Genomic DNA, 7,452 nt, shown 5'->3' with positions numbered 1-7,452 from the left:
ACCTGGGGAGGGAAACAATGCACTCTGTGTTCACTAGCAGCGGTGGGACCAGCTCTTGTCATTTTCCTAGAATAGGTGAGGATGTGGGAGCAGTGTGGTCTGCCCAGAAAACCTGACTTGACCCTATGTGCCCTGAGTCCCTGTTCCTGTCCTCACCCTGTACCTTCAGCAGCCCCACCCCGGCCACCCCACTTCAGCTCCTTAGTACCCCCTGTAGCCACACACACACACACACGCACACACACACACGCAGGTGTCAGCCTGGGCCCCCAGTAGTTGATGGAGAGGCAGCTTTCCATGAACCAGACAGTTCAAAAGTTACCATGTGAAGGCAGAAAACACACACACACACACACACACACACACACACACACACACACACACAATAAAATATTAAAAGTAAAAGTAAAAACACTTGCTGGCCAAGTCTGATGACCTGGGTTTAATGCCTCAAACCCACCATGGAGACAAACTTCAGAAAATTTGTCTCTCATACCCACAGAAGTTCTCATGCCTCTTCTTCTCCTCCTGTCTTTCCCTCTCTCACTCCCCCCCCCACACACACACACGGGATAATAATAAATATTTTTTTTTTTCTTGAAGAAAGAAGAGACTAGGAGAGTCAGGACAGAAACAGAAAAACAAGAGAAAGGAGAACCACCCAGAGCTGGGTTGGGGGCGACAGAACCACAGACGCAGTGAGAGGAAGCTGTCTCAGAGCCACAGCAGTGGTGGCAGCCTGGGGCTCCGGAGGTTGACAGGGTCATTTTTCCCTTCAGTGTCACAGGACCCCAGTAGTGTCATTCACCCTCACTTGTGCCTGCTGCTGGAAATTCCTAAGGCTTTGCTATCACAGCCTTCAACCCCTCATTATCCACCACTTACCACTTTGAGAGACAGGAAGGGCCTTTTATCTTTGAGCTCCCAAACCCAGGCTTCCAGGCCATGCTTGGCCCAGCACATAGATGTCTCCCATCCTGGGGGTGAGAGTGCTCACTTGGCACTAAGCCCACCCAACCTGTCTGGGATATAGTCAAGGATTCTCACTCACAGGAGCCCTCAGAACACCACCTTGTCTTATAATGAAGCACCTCCCATTGGGAGAAAGCACCCTCCCCCATTTTCTAGGCCCTATACACAGCCCAGGACTCTGGCTTCCCCTACATTTGAGGAGCTTAACGTCTATGACATCTGTAACGCACTCAGCTTTCTCCTGCCTCCTTCAGAGACACATAGGGAGGCCAGGCCCACCAGGGACATCCAGGATGTCTGGGAAGAGGCTAGCCACCTCCTCCTGTTTCCTGTATCTATCAATAACCAGTGTCCCCAGTCCCACCAGCAGGTTGGAGACAGCAGCACTAACAGGGATCCTTGTTGTGTGTTCTCCCATCTTGTCTGGGTACCAGGCTGTGTGTGTGTGTGTGTGTGTGTGTGTGTGTGTGTGTGTGTGTGTGTGTGTGTGGACATGAGTGAGTATGCCCACATAGAGGCCAGCTGACCTCTATCACTTCTTCTGTCAAGATGGCTTCTCAGTAAACCTTGAGCTCATGCTCTTCTCCTAGGCTGGGGAGCCAGCAAGCCCCAGAAATCCCCTATCTCCCCAACATTCTCTTCCCCTACCCTCAACCCCCAAGGCTGGATCTGAATCCAGGCTCCAGGCTTGAGCACTCTTGCCCACGGCCCCATCTCCTTAAAGAAGCTGCCACACCACCATTCCTTTGGCAAAGCAAGACTGCTCTGGGATCCAGTGCCTACTGTTTTGTCACAACCTCCCACCAGGCCTGCTGTGGAGACAGAGCTGCAGCCTGGGTTCAGCTGGATCCTGCCCCCTCTAACCCTAGAGAAAAAAAAGGCTTCCTGCACAGAGCCCCCTGCCAGACCTACAGCTCCACACCCTGCCTTCTTGTCCCCAGCACCTGCCAAGGGACATTAGAAGACCTTGTTCAGGAATGAGATGAAGCCAGAGTCCTAGAAGAAAAGCAGTCGGGGAGACCAAAGGAGACCATGAAGGGCAGAGAGAACCAAGGGAAAATGGACACAAAGAGAAGGAGCCCCATTGCCGTCCATCCCCACAAAGGACATGCAAGAATTTGGCAGGAGACTGGGCTTAGATAATGGAGAAATCTTGCTGACAGCTGGAGCCCTAAGACTCATTCCCACAAGGAGGGAGGAGCATGCTGGATGAGGCATGGCAGTCAGGCTTCCCACCACTCTTGGCCCCAGGTGTGAGTCTGGTTCCACAGAACTGTCTGTGTGTGTCTCCCTCTGCCTCTTGACATTCAGTCATGCCTTGGGTGTTCTCTCCCTCAGCCACAGAAGTGAGCTACAGAGCCTTACTGTGAATCACTGCCACTGAAACCGTCTTCCTGCTGGCCCAGGGCCAGCCTCCAGCAGCGTGTAGCTTCCTGGCTTTGCCATGCTCTTCCACTGCTGGGAACCCTCTTCCCAGACCCAGCTGCCCCTCGTCTGAGGTGGACTGCTCTTCCCAGAGCAGACGCCTTAGGAGAATGTAAATGAAGGGAGAGTCCGTGAATGAAGAAGATGGCCTGATGTGGCCGTGACTCTGGCCCAGCACCCCAGGAGCCCTGAGCAAGACAGCAAAGCTGAATCGAGGGAATGCAGAGAGCACGCACTCAGCCCATAATGTAGTAAATATGTGGATCACTCAAGGTTCTTTGAACTGATTGAGTGGCTTTGTATCAGGAAGGGCTCTATTAGATGGGCTTTCCAGGCTGGGAGTCCAACAAAGGCTGTCTGCATGCCGGACAGGCCAAGAACATGGTGGTTACTCAGTCCACAGGGCCAACCCCTGGCTGTAGAACACTGCAAGCCTGCCCCGTCCCAGCCGTCTGGAATGTTGGATCACCTGGGCCACTGCTTCAAGGGGTCTTGTTTGATCAATCCATATTAGTCTGGAAGGAATCCACAGCTTTTCAACTTCTGTGGAAACAAAAAACAGAACCTCTTTCCCAAAGTAACATATCCTTAGACTTAAATTTTAAAGTAAAGGCATTTTCAAAATGTATATGTTGGATTAATCCAGCAGCATTTATAGTCAAAATGTCTTTTAGCAGCTGTTGCTCCTTCCTCAGAAGTCAAACAATTCAAAGACAACAGAATAATATACAGCATCCATTCTTTCTGTGCATTTTCCATCTTTACGTGGCTTTTTTTTATTACTCTATTTCTTTTACTTTTATTTTTTATTTTTTGTTTTTCTGAGACAAGGTTTCTCTGTGTATTTTTGACTGCCCTTTAACTCACTTTGTAGACCAGGCTGACCTTGAAATCACAAAGATTCACCTGCCTCTGCCTCCCGAGTACTGGGATTATAGGCGTGCGCCACCACACCCAGCTATTCTATTTCTTTTTTAAGGACTTTATCCTTTTTCTTTTCTCTCCCACGATTACATATATTTTTAAATACACTGTATACTGTTTAGAGGTTTTGTTTCTCTGAATCTGTCTTTACTGTGTATCTATCTTTTTCTGACCACATGAGTCTTTAATCTGCTAAGTAGCATGGATAAGATTAAAATGGTGAACTGCTGGCTACACCCAGTTCAGTTTCCAAATTGGCAGTGGTACGGCTGCCATCAGCTGTGGGAGCTGTGCTCACCTCCTTGACTCTTGTCTGTGCGGCCATTAAGCAGGCTGTAGCACACAGCCCATAAATCTTTTTGTCTGTATGAGAAAAAGCTAAATCTGCCCACTGTGTCTCCATTTCTGTGCGTGCAGAACCCTTTTTAAGCTTTTGTCAGGTTTTATGTGGAAATTCTTGCCAAACAGTTGGGTGCCATTTGTAGATAGAGGTTTCTGTTCAGCCTGGTCTCGAAGTTGTTTAGTCCCAAATAAACACACAGAGGCTTATATTAATTATCAATTGTTTGGCCAATGGCTCGAGCTTCTTATTCCCTAGCTCTCTCTTAATTAGTAACCCATTCCTATTAAACTATGTATTATGTTACTCCTTCGGTGGCTACATGGTATCTCTCTGGCGACTCCTCTCTACATTCCTCTTCCCTGCGTTCTCCTAGTCTGGTAGACCCACCTATACTTTCTGCCTGGCTAACAGCCAATCAGCATTTATTGGCCAAGAAAAACATATATTCACAGCATTCGGAAGGGCATCCCTCATCAGAATGAAGGGAAAGTGAAGCTTGCTGGAATGTGGGGAAAGTCTCCACAAGGTCACAGCCCAGTGTTGGAGGACCATTCTTGATTACAACCTTAGCTTCAGGAAGGTGTGTGAGCTTGTGTGAGTAAACCCTTCCCATCCACAAACAAAAGCCTGAGTCTGTGTGCCACTTCCTTTCTAGGGCAGCTGGGAAATAGAAGGCCTGCCACATGGGGTGCCCTGGGAGTGGCTACTGTAGCAGATGAAGGGATGGGGAACCTCCTCAGTCACTGGTCTGAGATGAAGAGTGCCTGGGGATAGGATTTAGAAGTTGAGGAAGTCAAAAGGCAGAGACCAACCCTGTGTTGGTGGCACACACCTTTAATCCCAGTACTCGAGAGGCAAGTGGATCTCTGTGAATTAGAGACCACCCTGGTCTACAAGAGCTACTTCCAGGGCAGTCTCCAAAGCCACAGAGAAACCCTGTCTAAAAAAAAAAAAAAAAAAAAAAAAAAAAACACACACACACAGAGACCTTCTGGATACGAGGCTGGAGCTTAGAGCAGGTATGAAAGGCAATCTCATATCATTGAATCTCAGAAAGAAAAACAAAACAAAACAAAACAACAATGACATCAGTCCTGTTGTCATCCCTAGCCACATGTGGGAGACCCAGAAAGGTTATCAGACTTGCCCACGTGGTTGGGAAGAGACTGAACCAGAATTCGAACTTGGCATTAATAAGACTGCTCCACCCGAGCCTTAGTGCTACTGTGACTTGAAGACCTGGCAGGGAGCAGAGAGAGTGGAGATCAAGGCCAGAGTCAGAAATGACCTGCCTCTTAGAAAGCCTTGGCCTTTCATGGAGATGTCAGAGGCTTCTCCCAGTGAGGGCCCTGGGCTAGGCAGGGAGCTGCTAATACAGTTGCTCTCCCTTGTTGAAGTGGGGGTTGGCTCAGATCCAAGGGGTGTGCCTGTATGACAAGGGCCTGGGCCAATGGCAGGGCCCCAGCCACCCCCACCCTGGCTTGACAGGGAGAAAGAAAACCCCTCCTGGGTATTTCTATTATCTGAGAAGAAAGTGAGGCGGGAAGAAAAGTTGGCCGGGAAACAGACTGAGTTGCTACTTCATTGAATAACCCGATCCAGTCCTGTGGTTCCCTCCCGCTGTCCCCTGGAGGGAAATCCAGGCCAGGCCTGAGGCTGGGAACCGGGAAGGTTGTCCAAAGGACCTCCCAGCCCTAGCTTCCCAGTAAAGCTTTGGAGATGCTAGAGTCTGTTCTCCTGGAACCAGCAGCAGCGTCCACAGCTCAGCCTCACTCTACCTGGGGGCACTGTGGGCACTCCCATAGCTCAACAAGAAGGAGGTCCCCAATGGATGTCTGTATCCTGCACTCTTAATTCAGGTCATGGATCCAGGCCATGGGGGTGGGGAACATCAGGTCACAAGAAGTCTCCTAAGAAATATTGGCATGTGACTTCCTTCACAAGGAGGGAACATACGCTTCTCAGACAGAGCAGCTGTGAGGGCTTTGACCCCACATTACCCCATCTTGGTACACACCCTCATACTCATCCATTTGCACAAGCTTCTGCGCACCCATTCTCACGCCTCCACACAGAGATAGACTTACATGGACTCACTCCACAGCCATTCATTCATATACACAGACTCATTCCTATACATAGCCATGCGCACACCAAGACCTGCTCACAAGCACTTATATGCACATGGAGACACACTCGGCTGTAATATGTATGCCTGCACATATTACACAAACACATTCATACATTTGCATGCACACATCCACATAGTCACACATACATGGTCACACACACACACACACACACACACACACACACACACACACACACACCTCCTCCAGCACATGCCCAAGGTCACACATACACACCTACCCCTCAGAGGGTTAGAAGCAAAGGGAAATAGTGTAACTGGGGGGACAACCTGCATGGTGACTGCCAAGAAGCAGGCTGGGAGCCCAGGAGCAGAGTGACAAAGTGGGCTGCCATGCAGAGGCAGGGCTATGAAGGAAGACGGCCATACTCCTGCCCCTTGGCACCCTGGCTAGCCTCCATGGCTGCACTGTCTCAGACACTTTGGGCAAGGTTCCCAGGGCTGCCTGAACTCCCACCCTGCCAACCGGCCTCTTCACCTTTCCACACCCTCCTTCCTCGGTAGAAGTGAAAGGAAGTTCCCAAATCTCTGGTGTCTATCCCTCCACCACACAAGGCAAACTGATCCCCAAAACCAGGCTCCATTCATCTCCACCCACCCACAGTAGACGGCGTGGGCAGTACAACTCACCCCACTTGTCCCTTAGCTATGATACCAACTCCACTCATTCCTGGTGGCATCTGTCCTTTTCATGTGTTGGGCTCAGTTTAGGGCAGGCTATCTCCCTCCCAAAGCCCCCACAAAAGGCAATGGGAACCACAAACCCTTTTAGTCTTGAAGGCTAAGTGGGGACTGGTGATGCAGTTTGGTTGTCTGGCAGCTTGCTTAGCTAGCATGCACAAAGTCATGGGTTCAATCCCCCAGGATTACATACACTGGGCATGGTGGTACCACCTGTGACACAGGAGACTCAAGGTCATCCCCAGCTATATAGTGAGTTGGAGGCCAGCCTGGACTACATAACACCATATTAAAAAAAAAAAAAAAGACACATGAACAGAGCATGAGCACACATGTGTAGGATATGTACACATACACACACACAAGCACACACATACACACGTGAGTGCACGCTCATGTACATGCCCCTGTGTGGGGACAGGGTGTGGGTGCAAGGGGAACCAAAGTAGCTCCTGTTCAAGAAACTGTTTCTTTCCTGGTCCTCTGAAACCCCTCCATCTGCTTTCTGTGGCCACAAGCATGAGGTCTCTGTCCTCCCGAGAGAATAGGGCCACCCCACATGGCAGGAAAGAAGACCAGCCACTGCTCCCCCCCTCCAGTGTGCACTAAGCAACTTGAAACACACCCCCTACTGGGCTCCTTAGGGTAGCAATTGAAAGGCCACCGTGGGGGCTCACAAGGTTCCTCCCTGTTCTGTGCCTGAGGCAACTCAGGCTCCCTCCCAACCTGCTCTCCACCTGAGCCAGAAGGTTTTTTCCAAAACACAAATCGGATTCCATCCAGTCCTTGCTTTCAAAGCCTTTGAAAGAGTTCCCAGGGCCTTCTGGGTGTCTGCAGAGTGTTCAATAAGCAGGTCTGCACTGTGAGTTCTCCACCCTCGCCCTTTCTTCCTGGGAGGGACGCTGCCTCCCTAGCCTCCTCAATGAACCCCAAACAGTGCTTTGCTTGGGACCACACT

Source organism: Cricetulus griseus (genome assembly GCF_003668045.3).
Source record: "Cricetulus griseus strain 17A/GY chromosome 1 unlocalized genomic scaffold, alternate assembly CriGri-PICRH-1.0 chr1_1, whole genome shotgun sequence".
Classification (NCBI taxonomy): domain Eukaryota; kingdom Metazoa; phylum Chordata; class Mammalia; order Rodentia; family Cricetidae; genus Cricetulus; species Cricetulus griseus.
This window is presented reverse-complemented; position numbering follows the sequence as displayed.